Below are 27500 nucleotides of genomic sequence, written 5' to 3'. Positions count from 1 at the left end.
AAACTTTTGCTTGAACCGTGGTCCGTCACCGCCAAACGAAAACACCGATCTGGAATGCAACGGGTCACATGTGGAGCCAAATATCCCCCAAAGAACCGCCAGAGACAAAGGAGGGCAAGCTCTGTTGTTCTGTATGGTGGTGCCTGGGCAGTTTGGTATGCCCACACACACACACACACACACACACACACACACACACACACACACACACACACACACACACAGAGATCACGTACAACCCTTCATAAAACAATCTACACCCTTACTCTCCGCATTACGCTTCTTTCAGTACAAGTTAAGATGGTTTGCCGTGAATTACAAGCTTGAGCCATCAGCGGCATCACTGAAGAAACACATTATTACTGAGTTCAACAACCGCGGCCCGAGTTATCAGAAGAAATCCCCAAACTTTCCTCTGGAGTTTTGACTTGAAACCCTGGAACAACAATCCACAGCAAGCCCATCTGGAGCCGTGGGACTGAATGCTAAACGTAGACATGGACGTAATTTTGGGGGGGGGACAGGGGGGACATGTCCCCCCCACTTTTTCCAAAGTCAAGTTTTGACCCCTGCACTTTTTGCCATCCAAAAACAACATTACGCTATATTAAAGTGACACTGGTTGAGCTCTAGGACCAAGCAGAAAACAACCGTTTGTGTTGAAGCCTGTTTCCCATTAGAACATACTGTAAAGATACCCCCCCCCACACACACACACACACCCGTCCCCTCCACTTCTAAAGTGAAAATTACGTCCATGAACGTAGACCAAGCTCCCTGGGATCATTCGTCTGACCAGGTCATGATAACGAGTGAATGTCTGACGGGGGAACGTCATGTTCTCAGACGCCAGCGGTGGAGTTTACCAGAACCAGGAAACAAGCTGAATGAATGGTTTCATAAACCACCAAGTCTTCCTGCTCACTGGGAAACATTTTCCTCCACAAGAAGAAGGGTTGTGGTTGGAGGTGGGAATCTTTACAACTAGTAGTCGTTTGCAGTTTTTTTAGCTTATTTTTTATTTTTCAAAAACTTTCAAACAAAAAATGTTTATTTGATATTTCGCAAAAATCACAATGAAGTTGAGATGAATTATGTTTATTAGAATAATTTTCCTTTAAAAATCAAGAGGGAGTTATTGATGAAAGTATGTATTTATTTAAATGTATTACTACTACTACTACTACTAATAATAATAATAATAATAATAATAATTAAAGCTGCAAGCAGCGTCGTTCGGCCCTCGCAGCTCCGCGCCGCTCCGGCCTGGCCGGCAGCCCGGGGCACCAGGGCACGTCCGCAGAACACAAACGTCGACCACCCCAACACCAGAAACTGCTAACGGCCACCTTGTCCGCAACTCACCCTGACTCAGCATCCCCTTTGAGCCCACCATTATATTTTATGTCTCACCACTAGGGAATCCTCTATCTTTACCACACTGGTGGTGTGATGACAGTGACCAACTTTAATGCTATTCTGACCATGTTTTTTAAAGTTATCGAAGGATAACGTTATCTAGGTGGCGCTGTGACCAACTACAGAAAAGTCCCATTGAGGTCAGCTTTGGTGACATTATATAACATTCACCAACCGTTTGTGCCTCATTGGCTAAAGGGCATGATTGTTCATTGCCATATTCAGTTTCGGGCAAATCGGAGGCCGTTTGTGGAAGTTACAGTCAAATGTAAGGTCATGGCGTCACGCCAGCATTCACCATGACATCAAAGCCCCTCCCTTTCTGGAAAGCTATCAGATCTGAATGGTCTTTAAAACATCATGAAGACACTGTATGACCTGAGTGTCATTTTCATTAAATTAGAGGGGACAAACATGGGCATTTCACCATAAAACAATAGACTTCCTGTTGTCAGGGGGCGGGGCTTAGGTGATGTCAGCTGTCCACATTGTCTTTGTCTTGAGATGTGGTCAGTGATCACACAGACAAAGTTTGAATTAGATCTGATCATGCACATGGGAGTTATTAAGTCAAGTAATGTCATGGCGAAAGGTCAAAGTTTGAGGCTTAGCCACGCCCACACCTTTATACTTATTTAAAATCCGACGGTTGAATTTTTTCCCCTTTGACTTAAAAGTACATAGCATAAGTTTGAAGGTGATCGGTGTAAAGGGCAACGGGCCATCAATGTCCAAACAACGTGTGCGAAAACCACTAAATCGAGTACTTGGACCAAAATGGCCGACCTCCTGTGCGAAATTGCGCTTGGCTCCAAGAGACTTTTTTGTAGGGCCAGAGACCCTACATGAGTGTACCAATTTTCGTAATCCTCAGTCAAACCTTGTCTTGGGGCTGACAGTTTTAATGGTCCTAGGGGGCGCTATTTCAGAATATAGGCCACGCCCACAAATCTCAGATGCCCATTTCTATTGGGGGTTAGACTAGGATCACTCACCAGACATTTTGTGGCGATGTCACGATAATTGAAGAAATGAGAGGCAAACGTATTGCCATGACGTGATGGCGAATTTCGCCATGCTCCCAAAGCCTCGCCTTTTTTCAAAACCTGCCAGTACTGTAGACCAAGTGACCTCAACTTGTCAGCTGCTATTTACCAGAGATTCCAGGTGATTGGGTAAAAGGAGTCCAATAGGGAGCTGTGAAAAAAAGAGTGGCGTGGCGAAAGGTCAAAGTTTGAGGCTTAGCCACACCCACACCTTTATACTTATTTAAAATCCGACGGTTGAATTTTTTCCTCTATGTCTTAAGAGTATATAGCAGAAGCTCGAAGGCGATTGGTGAAAAGGGCGACGGAGCATCACTCTCCAAACAACGTGTGTGAAAACCACTAAATCGCGCACTTGGACCAAAATGGCCGACTTCCTGTGCGACTTTGCACTTGGCTCCAAGATACTTTTTTGTAGGTCCTGAGACACCACATTATTGTACCAAATTTCGTAATCCTCAGTCAAAGCATGGCTTGGGGCTGACAGTTTTAATGGTCCTAGGGGGCGCTAATACAGAAAATAGGCCACGCCCACAAACTTAAGCTGACCTTTTCTATTGGGGGTCAGACTAGGATCACTCACAACAATGGTCGAGGTGATATCACGATAAATGAAGAAATGAGAGGCAAACGTATATCCATGGCGTGATGGCGAATTTCGCCATGCTCCCAAAGCCCCGCCTTTTTTCAAAACCTTCCAGTACTGGAGACCAAGTGACCTCAACTTGCCTGCTGCTATTTACCAGAGATTCCTGGTGATTGGGTAAAAGGAGTCCAATAAGGAGCTGTGAAAAAAAGAGTGGCGTGGCGAAAGGTCAAAGTTTGAGGCTTAGCCACGCCCACACCTTTATACTTATTTAAAATCCGACGGTTGAATTTTTTCCTCTATGTCTTAAGACTATATAGCAGAAGTTTGAAAGTGATTGGTGAAAAGGGCGACGGAGTATCACTCTCCAAACAACGTGTGTGAAAACCACTAAATCGCGCACTTGGACCAAAATGGCCGACTTCCTGTGCGACTTTGCACTTGGCTCCAAGAGACTTTTTTGTAGGTCCTGAGACACCACATTAGTGTACCAAATTTCGTAATCCTCAGTCAAAGCATGGCTTGGGGCTGACAGTTTTAATGGTCCTAGGGGGCGCTATTTCAGAAAATTGGCCACGCCCACCAGATGTTCACGTCAGATTTTTTGGGGGGCCAGACTAGGATCACTCACAAGAAGTTTCGTGACGACATCTTTAGAAATAAAGAAATGGGAGGCAAACGTAAGGCCACGGCGGTACGCCTTACTTCGCCGCGCCGCCACAGCCCCGCCCTCTGCCGAAAACTCCCATAAAGTGACGCCAAGCAACCCCCACTTGCCTTGAATTACCAGCTCCAAATTTGTGGTGATTAAGTGAAATGGGGCAATTTGGGATCTTTCACAGTAAAACTTGACCTTTTTGGTCCTGAGGGGGCGGGGCTTGTGTGATGTCATCAACCGACCATTCAATTTACTTTGTGGGTCGATGACAAATGACCACAGAAAGTTTGGTAACTCTATTCCATTCAATTATGAAGTTATAGCAATTTAAATTTTTTTGGCGAGTAGTCAAACTTTGAGGCCTGGCTCCGCCCCTTCAACATATACGAAAACTCAGAATCCTTATCTCATTTTGTTCGCCCATCCCTTCTGAGCAATTTTACACAATTTTTGAGACGATCGTGCGAAAAATGATCGAGCAATCCAATCAGAGACGGACCCTAAAAACGGCAAAAACGGCAAAAAATTGCCATTTCAACCCAAAATGGCCGACTTCCTGTTTGATATTGACCATGGTTGCAAGAGACTTTTCTGTGCGGACTGTTGAGTACTACAAGTGTACCAAATTTCATAACTGTACGATAAACTAAGCTTTATGGAGAGGGTTTTTTTTCACTTTGTAGGGGGCGCTGTTCAGCCATTTTCTTTGCGATTTTTTTGGGACCTTTAAAATATCAAATTTTTCACCAGGCCTGACAAGTGTGCAAAATATTGTGAGTTTTGGGGTATGTTAAGGTCCCCAAAAAGCTGTTCAAAGGGGGCACGGAATAACAAAAAATAATAATAATTAAAGCTGCAAGCAGCGTCGTTCGGCCCTCGCAGCTCCGCGCCGCTCCGGTCTGCCGTCGCACCAGTGCACGTCTGACAGAACAGAAACGTCAACCACCCCGACACCAGAAACCGCGAATGGCCTCCTAGTCTGCACCTCACCCTGACTCAGCATCCCCTCTGAGCTCACCATTAAATTGAATATTAAGATTACGGCGTTACGCCAGAATTCGCCATGGCATCAAAGCCCCTCCCTTTCTGGAAAGCTATCAGATCTGAATGGTCATTACAGCATCATGAAGACAGTGCATGACCTTAGGGTCATGTTGACTAAATTAGAGGGGACAAATATGGGCATTTCAGCATAAAAAATAAATTCCTGTAGTCAGGGGGCGGGGCTTAGGTGATGTCAGCTGTCCACATTGTCATTGTTTACAGATATGGTCAATGATCACACAGACAAAGTTCGAAAAAGATCTGATCATGCACATGGGAGTTATTAAGTCAAGTAAAGTAATGGCGAAAGGTCAACGTTTGAGGCTTAGCCACGCCCACACCTTTCAACTTTTGAAAAATCCGACGGTTGAATTTTTTCCCCTATGTCTTAAGAGTGTATTGCAGAAGTTTGAAGGTGATTGGTGAAAAGGGCGACGGAGCATCACTCTCCAAACAATGTGTGCGAAAACCACTAAATCACGTACTTGCACCAAAATGGCCGACTTCCTGTGCGACTTTACGCTTGGCTCCAAGAGACTTTTTTGTAGGTCCTGAGACCCCACATTAGTGTACCAAATTTCGTAATCCTCAGTCAAAGCATGGCTTGGGGCTGAAAGTTTTAATGGCTCTAGGGGGCGCTATTTAAGAATATAGGCCACGCCCACAAACTTCAGCTGTCTATTTCTCTTGGAGCTCAGACTAGGATCACTCACCAGAAGTTTCGTAGCAATATCACGATAACTGAAGAAATGAGACAAACGTATTTCCATGGCGTGATGGCGATTTTCGCCATGGTCCCAAAGCCCCGCCTTTTTTCAAAACCTGCCAGTACTGGAGACCAAGTAACCTCAACTTGTCTACTGCTGTTTGCCACAGAATCCTGGTGATTGGGTAAAAGGAGTCCAGTAGGGAGCTGTGAAAAAAAGAGTAGCGTGGCGACAGGTCAAAGTTTGAGGCTTAGCCACGCCCACACCTTTCAACTTTTGAAAAATCCGACGGTTAAATTTTTTCCCCTATGTCTTAAGGGTATATAGCAGAAGTTTGAAGGAGATTGGTGAAAAGGGCGACGGAGCATCACTCTCCAAACAACGTGTGCGAAAACCACTAAATCGCGTACTTGATCCAAAATGGCCGACTTCCTGTGCGACTTTGAACTTGACTCCAAGAGACTTTTTTGTAGGTCCTGAGACACCACATTAGTGTACCAAATTTCGTAATCCTCAGTCAAAGCATGGCTTGGGGCTAATAGTTTAAATGGTCCTAGGGGGCGCTATTTCAAAACATAGGCCACGCCCACAAAATTCAGCTGTCTATTTCTCTTGGAGCTCAGACTAGGATCACTCACCAGAAGTTTCGTAGCAATATCACGATAACTGAAGAAATGAGAGACAAACGTATTTCCATGGCGTGATGGCGATTTTCGCCATGGTCCCAAAGCCCCGCCTTTTTTCAAAACCTGCCAGTACTGGAGACCAAGTAACCTCAACTTGTCTACTGCTGTTTGCCACAGAATCCTGGTGATTGGGTAAAAGGAGTCCAGTAGGGAGCTGTGAAAAAAAGAGTAGCGTGGCGACAGGTCAAAGTTTGAGGCTTAGCCACGCCCACACCTTTCAACTTTTGAAAAATCCGACGGTTAAATTTTTTCCCCTATGTCTTAAGGGTATATAGCAGAAGTTTGAAGGAGATTGGTGAAAAGGGCGACGGAGCATCACTCTCCAAACAACGTGTGCGAAAACCACTAAATCGCGTACTTGATCCAAAATGGCCGACTTCCTGTGCGACTTTGAACTTGACTCCAAGAGACTTTTTTGTAGGTCCTGAGACACCACATTAGTGTACCAAATTTCGTAATCCTCAGTCAAAGCATGGCTTGGGGCTAATAGTTTTAATGGTCCTAGGGGGCGCTATTTCAGAAAATAGGCCACGCCCACCAGATGTTCACATCAGATCTTTTGGGGGGCCGGACTAGGATCACTCACAAGAAGTTTCGTGACGATATCTTTGGAAATGACGAAATGGGAGGCAAACGTAAGGCCAAGGCGGTACGCCTGAATTCGCCGCGCCACCACAGCCCCGCCCTCTGCCGAAAACTCCCATAAAGTGACGCCAAGCAACCCCCACTTGTCTTGAGTTACCAGCTACAAATTTGTGGTGATTAAGTGAAATGGGGCAATTTGGGACCTTTCACAGTAAAACTTGATCTTTTTGGTCCTGAGGGGGCGGGGCTTGTGTGATGTCATCATCCGACCTTTCAATTTACTTTGTGGGTGGATGACGAATGACCACAGAAAGTTTGGTAACTCTATTCCATTCAGTTATGAAGTTATAGCAATTTAAATATTTTTGGCGAGTAGTCAAACTTCGAGGCCTGGCTCCGCCCCTTCAACATATACGAAAACTCAGAATCCTTATCTCATTTTGTTCGCCCATCCCTTCTGAGCAATTTTACACAATTTTTGAGACGATCGTGCGAAAAATGATCGAGCAATCCAATCAGAAACGGACCCTAAAAACGGCAAAAACGGCAAAAAATCGCCATTTCAACCCAAAATGGCCGACTTCCTGTTTGATATTGACCATGGTTGCAAGAGACTTTTCTGTGCGGACTGTTGAGTACTACAAGTGTACCAAATTTCATAACTGTACGATAAACTAAGCTTTATGGAGAGGGGTTTTTTTCACTTTGTAGGGGGCGCTGTTCAGCCATTTTCTTTGCGATTTTTTTGGGACCTTTAAAATATCAAATTTTTCACCAGGCCTGACAAGTGTGCAAAATATTGTGAGTTTTGGGGTATGTTAAGGTCCCCAAAAAGCTGTTCAAAGGGGGCACGGAATAACAAAAAATAATAATAATCAGAGCAAAAACAAGAGGCCTTCGCAGCGCTTTCGCTGCTCGGGCCTAATTAAAGCTGCAAGCAGCGTCGTTCGGCCCTCGCAGCGAAGCTGCTCGCCCTCCTTCCGCACCCCCTACCCTCCATCCCCGACCCTCTCCAAACCCAGCTCCGCGCTTCTCCATCCTGTCCGGCAGCCGGGGGCACCAGGGCACGTCTGGCAGAACAGAAAGTCAACCAACCCGACACCAGAAACCGTGAACGGCCTCCTCGTCCACACCTCACCCTGACTCAGCATCCCCTCTGAGCCCACCATTACACGTCTCACCACTAGGAGATACTCTATCTTTACCACACTGGTGATGTGATGTTCAGTCTCGGGCAAATCGGAGGCTGTTTGTGGAAGTTACAGTCAAACGTAAGGTCACAGCGTCACGCCAGAATTCGCCATGGCATCAAATCCCCTCCCTTTCTGAAAAGCTAGCAGATCTGAATGGTCATTACAACATCATGAAGACAGTGCATGACCTTAGTGTCATGTTCACTAAATTAGAGGGGACAAATATGGGCATTTCACCATGAAAAAATCGACTTCCTGTAGTCAGGGGGCGGGGCTTAGGTGATGTCAGCTGTCCACATTGTCATTGTCTTGAGTTGTGGTCAATGATCACACAGACACAGTTTGATATAGATCTGATCATGCACATGGGAGTTGTTAAGTCAAGGAATGTAATGGCGAAAGGTCAAAGTTTGAGGCTTAGCCACGCCCACACCTTTATACTTATTTGAAATCCGATGGTTGAATTTTTCCCCCTTTGTCTTAAGAGTATGTAGCAGAAGTTTGAAGGCGATTGGTGAAAAGGGCGATGGTGCAACACTCTCCAAACAATGTGTGCGAAAACCACTAAATCGAGTACTTGGACCAAAATGGCCGACTTCCTGTGCGACTTTGCACTTAGCTCCAAGAGACTTTTTTGTAGGTCCTGAGACACCACATTAGTGTGCCAAATTTCGTGTTCCTCAGTCAAAGCATGGCTTGGGGCTGACAGTTTTAATGGTCATAGGGGGCGCTATTTCAGAAAATAGGCCACGCCCACAAACTTCAGCTGTCCTTTTCTATTAGGGGTCAGAGTAGGATCACTCATCAGAAATTGTGTGGCGATGTCACAATGATTGAAGAAATGAGAGACAAACGTATTTCCATGGCGTGATGGCGAATTTCGCCATGCTCCCAAAGCCCCGCCTTTATTCGAAACCTGCCAGTACTATACACCAAGTGACCTCAACTTGTCTGCTGCTATGTGCCAGTGATTGCTGGTGATTGAGTAAAAGGAGTCCAATAGGGAGCTGTGAAAAAAAGAGTGGCGTGGCGACAAGTCAAAGTTTGAGGCTTAGCCACGCCCACACCTTTATACTTATTTAAAATCCGACGGTTGAATTTTTTCTTCTATGTCTTAAGAGTGTATTGCAGATGTTTGAAGGTGATTGGTGAAAAGGGTGATGGAGCATCGCTCTCCAAACAACGTGTGCAAAAACCACTAAATCGAGTACTTGGACCAAAATGGCCGACTTCCTGTGCGACTTTGCACTTGGCTCCAAGAGACATTTTTGTAGGTCCTGAGACACCACATTAGTGTACCAAATCTCATACTCCTCAGTCAAAGCATGGCTTGGGGCTGACAGTTTTAATGGTCCTAGGGGGCGCTATTTCAGAAAATAGGCCACGCCCACCAGATGTTCACATCAGATTCTTTTGGGGGCCGGACTAGGATGTCTCCCAAGAAGTGTCGTGGCGATATCTCTAGAAATGACGAAATGGGAGGCAAACGTAAGGCCTAAGCGGTACTCCTGACTTCGCCGCGCCGCCACTGCCCCGCCTTCTGCAGAAAACACCCATAAAGTGACGCCAAGCAACGGCACCTTCTCTTCAGTTAACTGCTACAAATTTGGGCTGATTATTCGAAAGGGCGAATTTTGGAAAATTTCCCAGTAAAACTTGACCTTTTAAGTCCTGAGGGGGCGGGGCTTGTGTGACATCATCAATCGACCATTCATTTGTCTTCGGGGGGCGATGACAATTATCCATAGAAAGTTACTTTAACTCTAATTCTTTCATTTATGAAATTATAGCAATTTGAATTTTTTTGGCGAGTGCTCGAACTTTGAGGTCTGGCCCCGCCCCTTCAGTATTTACGAAAAGTCAATTTTATTTTCTCATTTGAACCGTCCATCGCTTCTGTTCGATAGTACACTATTTTTGAGACAATCGTGCGAAAAATGACCAAACTGTTCAACCAAATGTAGACCCTAGAAATGGCCAAAACGGCTAAAAATCTCCATTTCAACCCAAAATGGCCGACTTCCTGTTTGATATTGATCATGGTTGCAAGAGACTTTTCTGTGCGGACTGTTGAGTACTACAAGTAAACCAAATTTCATAACTGTACGATAAACTAAGCTTTATGGAGAGGGGTTTTTTTCACTTTCTAGAGGGCGCTGTTCAGCCACTTTTTTATGAACTTTCATATCGCCAGTGAAATACGTAAATTTCACGCACTTTCTATATTGGGCCAGAATTTGGTGAGTTTTTGGATATGCTAAGACCCCCTAAAGGCCACCCAAAGACGCGGAAGAAAAAAAATAATAATAATAATAATAAATAATAATAATAAACGGAGCAGATACAATAGGCCTTCGCAGCTTCACTGCTCGGGCCTAATAATCAGAGCAAAAACAAGAGGCCTTCGCAGCGCTTTCGCTGCTCGGGCCTAATAATAATAACAATCAAATGGCCTGTATTTGATATACTGTAGCACCTTCTAGAGTCCTGGAACCCCCCAAGGCGCTTTACAACACAATCAGTCATTCACCCATTCACACACACATTCACACACTGGTGGTGATGAGCTACGATGTAGCCGCAGCTGCTCTGGGGCGCGCTGACAGAGCTGCCGAGCATAGGCACCACCGGCCCCTCCGACCACCAACCAGCAGGCAAGGGGGGTTAAGTGTCTTGCTCAAGGACACAACGACAGCGACAGACTGAGCGGGGCTCGAACCTGCAGCCTCCCGATTACGGGGCGAGCGCTTAACCCCTGTGCCACCGTCACTAATAATGATAATAGTTGTTGGAACTGCTCGGGTGTAACGTTCTGCTAATGATTCAGTAAACTTTAACATTATTTTGAATGCAAACAAACTAAATGTGAGTCATGACTCCCGTCTGACTGAACTGATCAATAATCCATGATGCTGCACTAAGGAACGTGAACCAAACGCCTAATGGTGGCGTGTTGACCTAAAAGGAAGGCTCAGTAAAATCAAAAGTAGTGATCTATACATTTGCTCGAGGTGGTCTGACGTGACGTGGTGAATTCAGCACAGATGGCGATACTGGGAGTTGGTCGTGTTGTTGTTTTGTTCTGCTCTCAGGTTCGGTGTTAGCTACTCAGTCCTGTCGGCTGTGGACGGATCTTCCCCACCAGTGAACTGTTTGTATCTTTTCCACAGAAACACGCTTCGTGGTGAATGGAAAATCCCTTTTGCTGGGCAATGTGCCGTCCCTACATAACGGATATGAAGTACGAGTTTGAACTCCCCCCAGTGAAGACAGCAGCCCCCGAGTCTCAGAGCGGTTGCTGCCCTGCCTAAAGCAAAAGCTGGCCCTGTTGAGCTGCTTCATGCCAGTGAGATGTGGGGTTAGCTACTAGCTCGGAGACACGCGCTAGCGTACAGCAATGGCCGCATTATCTTCCCATGGTTGACTCTAGCGGTTGTGGAGACAGTGTGGACGGGTAAGACGGACCGACTCACCGAGCAAACACACATCTAGACGAGAGAGAAGAGAACTTGGGTTGTGAACATTTAGGAAGTCTAATCCACAACACTAATACACTCTTCCATTGAGTTATGTCCATATTAGTTATTTATTAGTCTATTGTTACATTATATACGACTTTACGTGGTCTAATGTGAGAACGAAAGCCAGTGTAGGGGTCACCAAGAGATTGAGTATCAGCTTACAATTGCTCTCTTACATCAGCATAAGTAACTGAATCCAAAGAGCTAACTAGCTTACAAGAGACCCAATCCCTCTGCCAGGCTTTCATCTACCTCTAGGCTCGACTATGACTCCTTCCCATCCAACCCAAATGCTCTATGGGTGTGCCTAATGTGGACTCACTGAAATGTCAAAGCATTATATATCCTTTTACGCACAGAGTGGCCCCTAAGGGTTTAATTGACTATGCTGTAAAGTGAGTTGGAGAGCCACGAGAGAGTGCGATGAAGATGAATATGTTTCATTAGAGGGCAAACAGAGCCCGATGGCTGGAATTGGCTCTGACAGAGAAGAAAAAGTCTGACAGGATGAAAAATACATGTGTTCCTTGAGATTTCACAGTGAAACGTAAAGGCATGGCTATCCACGTCCGGGCTTAGCGGCTCAGTAAGTCACATTTACAAGTGTGTCTTCTCTTCTGGCTCCTCTGAAGCAAACAACAACAGCCGGGCGATCTCAAAAACTCCTCAAACAGAGCCGAGCCGAAGACGAAGCAGACAAGGGGCCCTACTGCTATCCTGCAGCCCTCGTTTACCAATTACACTGAGTACCTGCTGACAGGTGGGTTGTCACAGCGTCTGCTTAGCCACCCAACTTCTCTCATCTCCCCCTCTTCAGCACCCCATCACTTCCCATCCCACTCGGTTACAGTTTACCACATGTGTGCGGAGAAGACGCTCGTCACATCTCCAGGCGATCAGATGAGAGAAAAGCAAGACAGTTTGGCATTTGGCCTCAAGAGTTCAGCTTTGATTTGGAGGTTTTGAGGGGTGTCGCCAACTCTACCTGCTCCAGTTTCACACCGAGGAAGTCTGAGGTAAACCTGGACACACATCTGGCTTTTAAAAATGATCAATTGTGAAAAAAAAATCAGTAAATTGGTAAAACTGTGTTTTATTTACTTCCCATGCCTTTGCACGTACGCCCGTGTTAAACAGCCTCCCTCTCCTGAAACTCTGCAGGGTGGTTTAATGTCTTCCACCCCCACCCTCGGATCCCCACCACCCGCTACCCGTTCCTCTCTGTCTCGTCATTTCAGAAAGTCAGCCAGCCACCAAACACGACTGAGACAAAACACAACCATAATGGCTCATTAAAGGGAATGGAGACAACTTAGCAAAACAAAGCAGCCCTCACTGGGCTGTCACCAAAACTCCTGTGGTGGTGCGTCCAGACTGCAGCTGGTGACAGGGAGGCAAAAATGTCTTCCTCCTACCCAAACCTGCGTTCGTTTGGAGTGTTTTGACTGCACTCGACGCGTCTCTGTTTGTTCTGTGACTAATCTAATGCGCTCTCAGCAGAGTGACGGACCACCGCGCTCTCGGAAGCAGACGTGTTTGTTCACCTGCTCTCTCTGTTCTCTGTGCTCTCAGACAGGAGGTGTCATTTAAAACAGGGGGTGCACGTTTCGTACACCTGCAACACGTTCCACTCCCGAAGCTGTTGTATTTAAGGTGAGCTAAGCCAGAGAGGGGCTGGAGCTCCCGATCTACCTCTGACTGTACCGTGTACTGTCCCGGTCTGGGCACCAGTCTTCCACTAACATGTAGAAGTGTTGAACGTTGTCAATAACACCGAGTCTTTAATGAGCCAGAAAAAGGAGAGCAACAACCAATAAAAACCGTGAGAGCTCCGTGTTCAAAAGCACAAGTTTGTTTCACCTTCCTGTTTGATTTTTAGTCACCATTCATGTAGTTAAAGTAGGTCGAACCAGTTTAGGGAGCTGCCTCAGCTGTCACAGTCACACACATAGTTGGACCCGTCCCCTGGGGGAGCGGTGAGCTGCAGACCCAGCCGCGCTCGGGAACCATTTGGTGGTTTAACCCCCCAATCCAACCCCTTAATGCTGAGTGTCAAGCAGGGAGGCACTGGGTCCCATTTTTACCAAGTCTTTGGTACGACCCGACCGGGAATTGAGCTCTTACCTCCCGGTCTCAGGGGGGACTCTACCACTAGGCCACTGGGCTGGTTTTGGTGTCACCAGCAGTGTTTATAGATCCTGACTGTGCAGCTCTGTTGGCTTTTACAAATCCTGACTGAACAAGTGTTCACAAACACCGACTGTTGTTTAAAACAGTGTTTACAAAACAGACAGGTGATAATAAAGACACCTGCTCGGTGGAACACTGACACAAACCTCCACGATCCTCCAAAGGTCTGAACACAGCAGCAGGAGAGTCCGCCAGCTGAACCGAACCCTCTGGGTTTGGCCAACGACAGTGGAAAACCAGACTGGTTCTCAACACCAGTTAAAGCCGCCCTGGACCCAGTTCTGATTTGGTTAAGAAGCCCAGCATGTGGCTATGATGCTAGTCAATAAGTAAATTCAAACAAGACCTAAACGTGGAGCGAGTTAATGTGGAAGAATATATTATTAAATACGTGGAATGTACGCCCTCTGTAAATCATTCTTTTGTCCCACACACTCCTGAAGCTTTCAGCTCTCGACACATGCTCTTCAGCCTCTCTTCCTGACTAAATACGTGGTGTACAGCTAATCCCAAAGGGCACCACTGACCCAGCACTTCGTGCAGCTGGAGCACAGTCGTATCTGCTCAGCCAGTAATTAAGGAAGGCCCACAGCATGGCTAAACCGTTCCCTGACGGCGTTGCGTCTGCGCTGCGTGGAAACGACTCGTAAGAGGCTTAAGGCTCACGCACCTTCCCCTCGCTTTGTGTTTCCGTAAAGACGACACGGACAGAAGGCTTCACCGGTGGCTGGGGCAATAGGATTCAACACCTTTACCACGTCTTTAATCAGTGTGAATTGCACACACGTGTGTTTCACACTATAAATACCCCCGAGCTCCCAAAGGGGCCTGAAACCTGACATGTAAATGGAGGAAGACACACACTCCCACAAATCCTTTTTCATGGAGTGACCAGAAACTGAACTTGGCACTTCTAAGAAACTGGGCCAAGCCATATGTCCGTCTGCATATTTTGGGATCGGACTGATTCGTTTTAATGACAGCGACGGATAGAGACGAAACGGGAGATGGAGCAGAGCTAGAGCGGAGGGACGGCTGTGGGCGAGACGTGATCCATCCCAGTTTAATGGAAGAGGACCAGGACCCAGCACAGAGCTGAGCCTGAACACCACCGGTGTCAGGCGCAGCAGGGGAAGAAGCGGACTATGAGAGTTGTTCTGTTTGTCAGTAAAACGCCTTCATGTGATTTCACAAAGTAGAATTTTTAAAAACAAACGAATGGAAACAAGCAGGAAGTAAGCAACAGAATCAGGAGTGAAACACACAAGCTGGTTACACTTAAGATGGTCAGAAAAATGAAGTTTAAATACTTGATTATGGAACAAAGCTCAACCCGAACACTGGGTCCGAACAGGAGAACACGAGGAGCTCGTTCTGGTGAATGTGGGTCACAGAAAAGCTCCTGAAGGTATCAAATATAGCATCTCTCTAAGTGTGCATCACTATAAAACACTGAGTTGATGTAGAACAGATGATCACACAAAGGCACGTCACTGAAAAACAACGTAAGAAGAACTTCTACTAGTTGGTAAATCTGCTTGTTCTCTGGTTCTGCTGGTTCCTCTGCAGCAGAGGCCATCAGCTCCATCCTGTTCCAACACACCTGACTCTAATGGTTGCATCACCTCTGTACCCTGCTGCATCCTGCAGAAGCCCGACACTCTCTTGGTCCTTTAACTCTGGTGGAAGCAGCTAAACGTAGCAGGATGGCGGTCCTCGGGCCTGGACTGGGTGAGCCCAGGTGTCTCATCACTGTTAATAGAACATTTCACTGAGACAGGACAAAGCAATGACATGATATGTATGAAACTAAAGAAACAACAGCAATGTTTCAGCTGTGCAGATGCAGCTCCTAGATGAAACGAGGACATTCACACACAGGGTGGCTCTGGCCTACAGATGTGTGTGTGTGTGTCTGTGGGGTCAGCTCCTCTACACCCAGTAGGAAAACATAATTGTCTCTTGGTTGACGAGAACTAAAAATACCCAGACAATAGCTCCGAGATGAGCAGAGGCAAAAACGAGGGAATGTTTTGTCCTTCAGCTGTGTTTTCCCTCCACTTTCCCACCCTATGCCAGTGACTGCAGAATAAACGGATATGTGAATTAAACCCCATTGTTTTATGGAGGTCTGCGTCTAAATTTGGGCTCTGCTCTCGTTCTCCCTCCGAGCGAACCAATCTGCCAGTTTCTGTTTTTCATGTTTTATTGTCCTCATCTCACTCGTCCTTCGCTGTCATCTCAGCCACGTGCATTTTATGTTGCGTGAACACGTGTCAGTGTGTGTGTGTGTGTGTGTACCAGTGTCAAGGCACGAGAGAAACACACACACACACACACACACACACACATACATATATATATAGTTCAGCCATGCGAGTTTGCAATTAGAAAAGACACAAAAATAATTATTCTGCAGTGCAGTCAGTCGACATATCCTGAGTCGATGATGCACGGATCACGTGTTTAATAAAAAAGGTTAATCAGTTGTTAATCAGTGGATTAATAACGTGTTATTTTCTTTACAAAACCATGAATATGATGCCATAAATATTTAACACTGATAGGTCCCTTTTTGGTGGCAGAGACAGCACGGGGGTGGGGGGTGGGGGGGGGGGTGCGTGTTTGGTGATGCAGGGCAAAGTGAGCAATATCCAGACATTAATGTGTGTTAATCACGCTTTGGTGAAGACAAATAAATTCATTCATGTTTATTAATACAACCTTGAAGAAAACAATACTCTTTACATTATTCACTGAGTTATTAATAAACCATTTATGAACAGGAGGGCCGCACAGCGCCGACTGCAGGGAGACAGATGAGCGGATGAAAGACGGAGAGGAATCAGCAAAATGAGGAAAGAACAGGGAGGTCAGGGAGCCAGGAGCACAACGCTGTGTGTGTGTGTGTGTGTGTGTGTGTGTGTGTGTGGGCAGGGTTAGAACAGTTCACCACTGGAAAGCTGGGGGTTAAACTCAGATTTTCTGCCCTCACTCTTTCCCCCTCCTTGACAAATTACCCTGCCCGTTTGTTAATCAAAGCAAAACAAATATTGCTTTTCATTCGCTCCATTTGTTTGAATGAACATACAGACGTTCCCAAAATACTCGTTCCCAGCTCAAATGTAATTAAATTGTGCCTTTAGTGAAAACATGCAGTGGTACTCCAATTAGTTGTGTTTTTGTCGTCGGGTAGAGACGAGAACGGCGGTGTGGGTGTGCCCCGGGCACCTCAGTGTCCCGACGTGGAAGTGTGTATTAGCAGGCAGGGTGAGGGTGTGTGTGTGTGTGTGTGTGCTAGGCAGCGTTTGGTCACAGAAGGCTGAACGCAGAGGCAGAACAGAGGTGTTGGTGCACAGATCAGAGATCTGGTCAGTCTTTATGGATAAAGTATGTTGTTTTGTGGCTCACGCAGCAGATCTCCCATCATCCTCTGCTTCCATGCTTTTACTGCCTCCCCCTCCTCGCCTCTCTTTTCTTTGTCTTAAGCTCCAAATTGTATTTTAATTGAAGGGCTTTATGGATCGCACAGCAAAATGTCATCCGTCAAGCTGTCGATGAATCCATCCTTTCATTTAATGATCAGCCTACCTGATATGCATTTCTCATGGCTCCATATTTCTTTAACGGGAATCAATGGAAAGCAAATAATACTGCAAGTCTGTGGGATGCATTCATGATGGATGGAAGTGGTAATTGTGTCGTACGCACAACTATCTTTAAAAACATGCCAACGTGTCGATCGGCTTTGTCTTTATAAGCCAGTGAAAATCCCGAGGAAAGGAGACAGAGAGATGGAAGAGGGTGAAAGTGATAAAAACAGAGAGGGAGGAAGGGAAAAGAGACAATAATGAAAGATGAGAAAGCAGCGATGGAGAGATGGTAAAGGATGGGGGGGGGGAACAAGTGGACGTGGGCTTGGTTAAATAGTGATTTCATCATGTGATTTTGGGGGTGGGGTGTCTGTGGCGGCTCTAAAACACATAACTTTTTACGAAGTGAAAATCAAATATTAAAAATGACAGGCCTTATAAGTGTGCTGAGTGAGCTCGGGTCACGGAGGGAGGGAGGCGCGGGCGGCTTGTCAGCTACTATCTGTCAGGGCGAATTAGAAACAATCAGGGCCGAGTGAAAGGGAAGGTGATTGTTATTAAGCGGCGGGGCCCTGTGAGCGGGCTCCCCAGATGTGGCCATGCATATAAAAGAACAGGAAGCCGGCAGTTTAATTCAGGAAACTTGCCGAGGAAGGCGAGCAATGCCACAAAGGAGGAGGAGGGGTGGGGGTGGGGGGAAGGACGGAGAATACGAGGGGGATGGGGCTTCTTGTTGATAATATGCTAGAAGTTACTTTGATTAGGTCGTTTGTGGAAATTAGCAACGTCTTATTTTCATCTGGTCATTCTGTGGCGTCCACATTTCATAAGGAAACACAGACAGGAAGCTGAGAGAGGCCAAAAGGAAAGATGGTCGTTGAAATCTAGACAACTTGTTCCACTACTCTTGCAAAGCCTTGGATAATTCTTCTGTTCTTCCCCCAAGGCCTTCCAGCCTTTGCTTTTTGTTTGTTTGTTTAGGCCACAGAGACAGATGGTTTGGTAGAAGAACATGAAAGGCCACACATTTAACCCCTGTGTTGGACCAATATCTTAATATTCACATGTTAAGTCCCCAGTGGCCAGTCCATGTCCTTGGGACTCAGTATTCAGCATGATTCCGATGTTTCCCTGCTGAATTAGCCATTCAGCATGTGCTTTAGCTCTGCAGCAGCCTGATAATCACCCATCGACTCTGTAATAGCAGAAAAACACCCAGAACATGCAGGATTGTTGGCCTCAAGCATCTTAAGGCTTTGTCCACGCTGAATTGCACTTTCCTTAAAAAAAAAAATCCTAATCCCAAGAAAAACTCCAAAATGAGATCAAACGCTGAGACTATGCCAGGCCTGTAGGTGGCGCTGTGATACTGCCACTGACATAGACCAGAAACGTAAAACAAGGCAGGCACATCACGCTTCCTCGCTGGTTGTGACTGAATGTTGCAGCAGGATGAATAAATGCAACTACAAAGCTGTTTCTACAAAACAGTGCTGCCACATGGCTGCAACTCCGTGGCGGTTTACTTTCACTTTCAGTATATTTGCATTAACTCCCCACGCCATCATGACGCCTCCCTCTGTTGCTCCATGGTGTAACCGCCATTTATAAGACAGACCATTACCGCAATACTACTACCAAGCGAGGCGGAACAAATGCCGCAAAAGTTGTGCAACTCCATGCCGGCATGGCGCGTTTATAAGACACACTGTTGCAGTAATAGTACGCCGATTTGCCGGCATGGTGTGTCTTGTAAAAAGTGTTTAAGTTTAAACAACTGGAGAGAGACATCTACCGTCCAAGGAAGACGACTGTCACAACAGGAACTGCATCCTTTCAGTTGACTTATGAAGGGAAACTTCACTTATCCCACTTTCAGCAAGACCCCCAAGCGCAGGAAAGCACTGGGAGTTCTGTCAATCTAACTATCCGCCATGGTGTGTCTTATGAAAGCACCGTGACGGAATGGTGATGCGGGGATTTTGCGGCATTTGTGCTACCACGCTTGGTGGAAATATTGCTGATGATTATTGCATCTTGGTGAAACAGAGGGAAGTGTGCTTCATGAGCTTTACAGCCCTAGGGCCACTTTAGTCCCACGGTGGGAGCTCACCGCTCAATCAGACGATCTAAAAGCCTCATTTCCACCGACCTTTTAGGCGTGGAATGGGGAGGGTCGGCTTGCAAATCTTGTGGACCTACACCGGAACATACCAGTCCACACTAACCCACTCCAACCCGTGTCGAACCTTCCAGATGGGTAAGAGGAAAACGTTTCCCCAGATAAGACACCCGTCCACTCAGTACCCCACCAGGCCCACTGGTACACAACAGCATATAAGAGTGGTGAATACAGGACGGACATGTTTACAGTACAGCACTGTGAATGTCTGTGAATGCAAACCTCATTGTGCAAGCTACAAGTGGCTAAGAGGTTAGATCATTTACCCTGTTGTAGTGACTGCATCAGTGTTACAGTGGATCAGTGTTCTGCTGTCCATGAGCACCAGCATGTAGGTGGGCGCTGTGGTGGTCTGATGTTCATACGGGTTGTAGATTACAGGTGGGACTATCACCATTTTAAAACACAGAGGGGGCATTTAAAAAATACCCATCTTTAAAATGTGCTTTAAATACATCTAAACTCTTTAGCCTGAAAGTGTGAATGTATCTGGACCGTCACACTCATGTGGGCCCTGGAGTGATGCACAGGGGGGTGTTGGATAGATGCAGGGCTGGTCGATGGGTTAAATGTGTTGGTCAGAGGTGGCTCGTGGAATCTGAATGACAGGGACTGACAACTGCCAAGAGGCTTCAGCCTCAAAGGCAGCCTGGACACTGACACTGTGCTGTGAAGCATCAACTTCTACAAGAGAAGATCTTCAGTTGATGGTTCAAATAGACTTTTAATTTGTTGGATGAACATTCAACGCGCTCCGTTACTATGAGACGGTTCTACTTGTCTGTCCTTGGAGCCAATCAGCAGCCAGCTCTCAGACGGGAAGTCTAGTACATCTGATGTATCTGAAACGGTTTCACTTAACACTAGTTATGTGGAATCAATGGGACACATGGAGGAATAAAAAGAGACCAAATGAAGGGGATCGTTAAGATAACTTCTTTCAAATAGTGCTTCTGTCTCCAAGCATGAAGGGCTTTGATTTCTGTTTACTTTGTAGTGAGATAGTGCAAGAAATCCCCCCCCCCAGGAAGCACTGATCATCCAGTGGGTTGAAATAAAGTAGACTTGTTACACGCTCTCTCCCTCTCGTTCCCTCCTGTCGTCTTTATTGCGGTGATCAGTTGAACGCTCGCCTAACACGAGCCGTCTCTGGTTTCCACCTCCCGGGTTTTTCTACTCCGTTGCCACTCCTGATGTAGCGGAGGTTATGGTGTTAAACACAGAGCTGCTAAACGTTCCCCAAGGTAATAACAGTCAGCGTATGTACAGCGGTGCTGCAGGAAGTTCCTGCCAAGCGCAATGGAGGCAATGAAAAAGGAGAGAAGACGGCAGGAAGGAAGGTGAAAGTGGAATCAGAAAAGGACGAGTAGACATGAGGAAAACAAACGAGAGGAAGGTTTTTTTCATTGGTTCATTCATTAGTTTTTGTATTATCACTTTTTTAATCAATGGTAATTTGTTAAATTTTAGGGTTAATGTCTGGCCTTTAAGAAAGCAACACGGTCTCACCTGTTCAGAAGGTAACTTAGTGATCAGCAGTTCAACCGTCAAAGGCGGACCCGTGGACGTAATTTTCACTTTAGAAGTGGGGGGGGGGGGGGTATTTACAGTATACTCTAATGGGAAACAGGCTTCAACACAAATGGTTGTTTTCTGCTTGGTCCTAGAGCTAAACCAGTGTCAATTTAATATAGTGTAATATTGTTTTTGGATGGTAAAATGTGCAGGGGTCAAAACTTGACTTTGGAAAAAGTAGGGGGGACATGTCCCCCCTGTACCCCCCCCAAAATTACATCCAAGGGCGAACCGTCTGGTGTTAACCCTGCAGGCACCCGGGGCACAGATCTACAACTGTCCTGTTCCACAGTAGCTTGTTGTCGTTTAGCTGCTGTAGCAGCATGTTTGGTGATGTTCTCACCTTGTTTTCACCTTCTGTCTTTCTGTGGGAGAGTTTCATTTAATCACCGCATCTGAGCCACAGCTCTTTATGACGTCATACTTAGAAGTCTGGGTTTGTTCGTCGCTTTCCCCCAATTTCCTTCAAGCGTCTCAATTCCACACGACAAATTTTAACTTTCTGTCATCAGCAGATGGTTCAAATCCTTTACTTAGTGAAGAGAAACACATATTTACTATGTCTGATGAATGATAAATAACCTGCACTTGTTCAGCACTTTTCTGAGTCAGAGGACTCCACAGCACTTCACTCTACACACACACACACACACACACACACACACACACACACACACACACTGATGGTGATGAGCAACGTTGTAGCCACAGCTGTGAAAATGTGCGTCTTAAAGGCCAGAAACTGACCCCTTCGTCTAAAATCAAAAACATTAACTACAGCTAGATGAGAGTTGTGGACAAAAGCATGAACATTAATTAAAATAAAGCTGTAAATTATTCCTTTATTCAAGCCAAAGTGATAACTTTCTCCATTAATACTTTTGGTTCTGTACGCCTTCTGTGATTCACACAGAATTCACTGTTTGGACTGCAACTGTAAGACAGGAAAAGAAAAAAATAGCACCAAGTAGAAATTTACAAATGGATTCCATGATAGATGAGGGGGACTTTAAATGTCTGAATGCATGTCTATTTAGTTCTTCCTCTGGTGGATGCGGTAAGTGAGTGAGGAATGAATGGGGAGGTCCAGCCAAAGAGATGCACTTGTTCTCAGATTAGTCTCAGAGCAGCAATGAGTAAAGAATGGTACCGAAACACCCTCCTAGAGGAACTCCTTTAACCTCCCAACATGGACAATGTCTTCTGCAGCATGATGGAGCCAGACCAGAAGGAAAAAGTCAGAACTAAGTGGATGAGGAACTAAACATCAACCCCTTCCTTTATACAAGGACGGACGTGAACAAAGCACCCGTTCGACTAAATAACAAAACATTCGAATTAAAGTGTTTTTAGGAAGGCTCCTGCTCCAATGCATTGTTTAGGCACCAAAATACTGAGAAAATAGAACAATTATTATCAATGTTGTTAAGATCGTTAGAAATCACCATGTGACCACCATGATCCCCGATAAACTGAGCTGGCTTATTTCTACAGATCAGTGTTTGAGCTCTCCAGGTAATTTCATTATGACACACACACACACACACACACACACACACACACACACACACACACACACACACACACACACACAGATCACTGGGAAGCAAAGTGAAACAGCGTGACCATAAAACCAGAATGGCCTTCACTTAGTGTGCATCACCCGCCCGGGTGCCGCTCCATACACTCATTACTCTTCCTTTTTTATTTTATTTTATTTTATTTTATTTTTTCTCTACTATGAATAAATTTAGTCTGTCCCGGACATGAAAATGTCAAATACCTAAAATACACCTAGGCTAAATAGCGTATTAATTTTTAATGCCCGTTCATCCTATGCTGCTATTCTCATATCAGGCCTGTCTGCCAACAGCTGTTGCTGGCTCTGTAGCTGGGAATTCATCATCCATCTAGCTAAAGGAGGGGAGGGGGTGGATAAAAAAGAGACGGCAGACATTGTTCAGGAGATGGATAAAAACGGTGGGACAGATATGCGTTTCCATGGATCCCTAACTTACATTTATATGCTCACACCTTATAACTGGGATTCAGTTACACTAATGCCAAACATAAATTGTTCAAGATTGGTTCCTTTTTGGCCCGTTTCATGTTGGGTTACGGAGCAGGCGTCCTCATACATAAAACGAGGCATAGGAGTGACATTGACACTGGAGGTAGTGACATTGGGGAGAGCGGCAGAGGGAGACGAGAGCCACTGAAGCAACGTGCCAGTGTGGGTGTTGAATGCCACCCATGTGCGTTTTTAGGTGGCATGTGGTGGATGATTATCATAGATTATCACAATCCAGATTGTTACAAGTTCTGTCTGCACACATAGCAGCAGTGTACTGTAGCTGTGTGACTGTGTGTGTGTGTGTGTGTGTGTGTGCTTTGGTTTAAGACAGTGCCTTTGGGGATAAGACTAAATGGTGGGTGAATGACGAACAGTTGGAATGTGTGAATGTATGTGTGCATTTAACTGTGTGTATATGTGTCTTGTTCTTTTATCCATAAAGTGTGAAAAGCAAACAACAACCAGGGTTTAGGAAAAAAAAACACCAAGTTGGGAATTTCTTCTGCTAAGTTCTGATGAGTAACTAGAGAGTCAACTTTTCACCCTCTTTCCTTTGGGCACAAGGTTGAGCAGCCTCAAAACAAGGCGTTGTTCTTTTTAGTAAGGAAAACAGACCTTTGACTAAATGGCTTTAGAAAACATGTCAACCTGATGATTGCTTTGTCAGAGACAAGCTTCTTCTTCCAGTGGGGAAGTAGAATCTGGGGACGTCGGGTTGGACTCTCCACTTTCTGGGGCTGAGGTCACTGAGGTGAACAAAAAGCTTGTCGGAGGCCAGGCCCCAGGGCGGATGAGATCCGCCCAGAGTTCCTTAAAGCTCGGTTTATGCTTGACGCGTCCGCGAGGTTCGCACGGCTCCTCGCGGCAAACTTGCGTCATTTTAACAACCACGCCCCTCCACCGCGCCTCCGCACGGCCCAAACTTACCGCGCCGCGCACCTAGGCAATTTTCTAACCACGCGGACGGTCGGACGCGGAAAAACATGGCGGACCGGCAAGAACTAGTATGGCAGAGGTTCGTAAATACAGACATTTGTATGATTCGGCTCTCAGAGATCACCGTGATCAACATGTTGTTAATAATTCTTGGAGAGAAATAGCTCGCACTGTCGGAAAAGACCAGGACGCTGTTAAAAATGCTGGAATGCCGTGTTGTAAACAGTGATTTCTACTTCTACTATGGTGTAGTGTTGGATGCATGCCGTAGAGCTCCATGCTGCCCCCTACAGTTTGGGAGAATATTGGCTCACCGCAGAGACGAGCCGCATGAACCATAAACGCTGCGAGTTGTGAAGCGTGGGTATAGTCCCACTGGATTGGCAGACTGGAGTGGTGGTGCCCCTATTTAAAAAGGAGGTCCACAGGGAGATCACACTCCTCAGCCTCCCTGGCAAGGTCCATCAAGGGGTTCTGGAGAGGAGGGTCCAGCGGATTACTGAACCCTGAATCCAGGAGGAGCAATGTGGTTGTCGTTCTGCCCATAGAACACCGTACCAGCCCTACCCTTAGGTGGATCCTGGAAGCCGACACCTCCGCTCTCGCATTTGGCATTGCTGCCTCCGAAACAAACACCAGCCTTGGTGGACTCCAACCCTGTGAGAGTTGGAGTCCACCAAGGCTGCCCTTTATTACTGATTCTGTTCATAAGTTATATGGACAGGATTTCTAGTGCAGCCGAGGTGTTGAGGGGATCTGTTTTGGTGGCCTGGGGATCGGGTCTGTGCTTTTTGAAGATGTGGTCCTGATGTGAGTGTGAAGCAGCTGGGATGAGAATCAGCTCCTCTAAATCTGAGACCATGCTCTTGAGTCAGAAAAGGGTGGAATGCCTTCTCCGGGTCAGGGATGAGGTCCTGCCTCAAGTGGAGGAGTTTAAGTATCTCGGGGTCTTGTTCACGAGTGAGGGAAAGCTGGAGCGTGAGATCAATAGGTGGATTGGTGCTGCGTCTGCAGTGATGCGGGCGTTGCAGCGGTCTGTCGTGGTGAAGAGAGAGCCGAGCCAGAACAAAACTCTCCCTTTACCAGTCGATCTACGTTCCTACCCTCACCTATGGTCACGAGCTTTGGGTGGTGACCGAAAGAACGAGATCGTGGACACAAGCGGCCAAAATGAGTTTTCTCCGCAAGGTGGCTGGGCTCTCCCTTAGAGAGAGGGTGAGAAGCTCGGTCATCTGGGAGGGGCCCAGAGCAGATCTGCTGCTCCTCCACATCAAGAGGAGCCAGTTGAGGTGGCTCGGACATGCAGTATGGATTCCTCCTGGAAGCCTCCCCTGTGAGGTTTTGCCGGCACGTCCAACCGGAAGGAGACCTACAGGACGACCCAGGAAACGCTGGAGGGAATATGTCTCTCGGCTGGCCAGGGAACGCCTTGGGATTTCCCTGGAGGGGCTGGCCCAAGTGGCTGAGGGGAGGGAAGTCTGAGCCTCTGCTTAGGCTGCTGCACCCGTGACCTGACCCCAGATAAGCAGATGAAAGTGAATGGATGATCATCTGTCAGAAGATGCTGTTTGGTCTGTCGTCTGAAGATGTTCTCCTGAGAACCACATATTTCCTACATTGGACACTGCACATTAAGCTGCTAGGCTCATGAACGCTCACCCCCAAGATGTTTTCGGCCATTTGCATCTATGCTGTGATTTCATGTGTTTATTAAAGTTCCCTCGTTTTATCAGCACTTCTGCAGCAGTCTCTGGTATACCTGATTCAGGAACTAGAAGCGAGCCAGATCAGTGGGGAGCAGAAAATGTTAACATTTGGAGTCTTATTTCCTGATATTTGGACATCTTGCCTCTGATTGGATAACAGCAACACGCTTGTACCACTGCCACTGTTTGCTCTCCAGTGTTAATGTTTTATCTCCACAAACAACACAAGTCTGAAGGAGACCTGCCATGGGGTGGGGTTGCTAATGCTAACGGTTAGCTTCTACTAGCCAAGATGTTCTCTGCTGTTTCTTATACCCTAAACCAGAGACAGCCTTCCTCGTCACGAGCCAAGATGGCTGAGTCCGTGAATGTTAGGTGACAGTGTGACCTGTCGGGGTCAGAAGCTGCTGCAGGACATAGATGTAGGAGACTATTTTCATGTTCAGCCTGCATGTGAAACTGAGAGTGACTGATCAGATTTCAAAGATAAGTAAAAAAAAAAGGTTTCTTTGTGAACTTGGTCTTTAAGAAGTTGAGGTTTTTCTTTTATTCACCTGTTGTTGTTGTTTTCACCTGGCTTGAGTTTTCCTTCTGGTTCCCATTTGTGTCTCTAACTGGTAAATGACATTAGTGAATAAATCTGACCCTTAACTTACCTTAATACACCACCTGCATACTGGTGCACAACCTGTTGAGATCACGAGGCCTCTCTCCGTCACCCCTGGCTGTGTGGAGCTAACTGGAACGGCCACCTAGAGGGAGACGCAGGGGAGGGGAGGTATTAGAAGAGGAGGTGATGATGAAATATAGACCTGAGAGCTGGGGGAGGAAAATGGACAGGGGATGGAGCACTAAGGAGGAGACAGTGACGGGTTGAAAGGAAGACAAGTATGAAGTGGTGGGGGAGGATCGATGTCAAGATGGAAATCTAACAAATTCAGTAAGCGCTGCTTCAGAGGTCAAGGGAACGTGGCTGAAAAAGGTTAAAGATGAAATCAAAGCCGGCGCGCTGCGGTGCCCGGAGGCACAGCTGAAAATCTATCCCTCCAAGGCAAGGCCACCGCTGACGCGAGGCAGACAAGAAGCTAAATACTGCACGCCACTCGGGGATTTTTCATTTTCCACCGATCAATAAGGGCTTATATTTATCAGGGCCTCCGAGCCGTTGCCACGTCTGACAACCTCCACTTCATTTTTGCACTCCTCCTCTCCTCCTCCTCCAGCTCCTCCTTCTCCTCCTCCTCCTCCTCACACACTAAATTGAGACTCATCGACCATGAAAGGGGCAGAGACCCTGCACTGCCATTAACCCCCCTTGTGTTACTAGACTAGTCTAACACACACACACACACACACACTAATGCCCTGGAGACACGATTCAGTTAAAGGTCTTCCTCCGCCCTTTCTGAAGACCGAGCCTCGTCATCCTGGCCTCGGCAGAGACGCCAGGACCAGGGCTTGTCTGTTCCTCCAGCAGCTCGCAGCGACCATCCAACCCAAAACTTTACTGCAGACATGCTAGTTATTTTGTTCCTGAAGGAGTCGAATGTGGAACAGCCGTTCACCATCAAGCTGAGAGGCAGACGAGCGGGTTCAGGGGTCTTCAGGAGTTAAAATAACGGTCTGTCTAATCCTCTGCTCAACAATATTTGCTGTGAGGCGCTCTAAATAGATTATCGCTAGTCCATCTGTGTCGTCACTGATTCATACGGCTGCTAGGGGAAGAGATAGGGCCTCGCCTGCTCCGCCGTTAAAGGGGCTTCGTGTCAAAATCAGGGGCATGGCAGTGGAGCAACCAT

At 46.5% G+C, this 27500-nt stretch overlaps 1 protein-coding gene across 6 annotated transcripts in view; it reads right to left on the bottom strand.

The window, feature by feature from the left end:
• Window positions 1-27500, bottom strand: part of znf536 (zinc finger protein 536) — a 271438-nt gene that overhangs the window by 151041 nt on the left and 92897 nt on the right. For 5 of the 6 annotated variants that reach the window (XM_070554604.1, XM_070554602.1, XM_070554608.1 and 2 more), the window contains one exon: window positions 26358-26453. The exons of the other annotated variant lie outside the window; for it this stretch is intronic. The gene's annotated coding sequence lies outside the window, so the exon portion shown is untranslated. The remainder of the gene's footprint in view (window positions 1-26357; window positions 26454-27500) is intronic. 6 annotated transcript variants of the gene reach the window in all.

This window comes from Nothobranchius furzeri, chromosome 9, assembly GCF_043380555.1.
Source record: "Nothobranchius furzeri strain GRZ-AD chromosome 9, NfurGRZ-RIMD1, whole genome shotgun sequence".
Taxonomy (NCBI): domain Eukaryota; kingdom Metazoa; phylum Chordata; class Actinopteri; order Cyprinodontiformes; family Nothobranchiidae; genus Nothobranchius; species Nothobranchius furzeri.
Note: the sequence above shows the minus strand (reverse complement) of the source record. Positions and strands in the feature narration are given on the sequence as shown.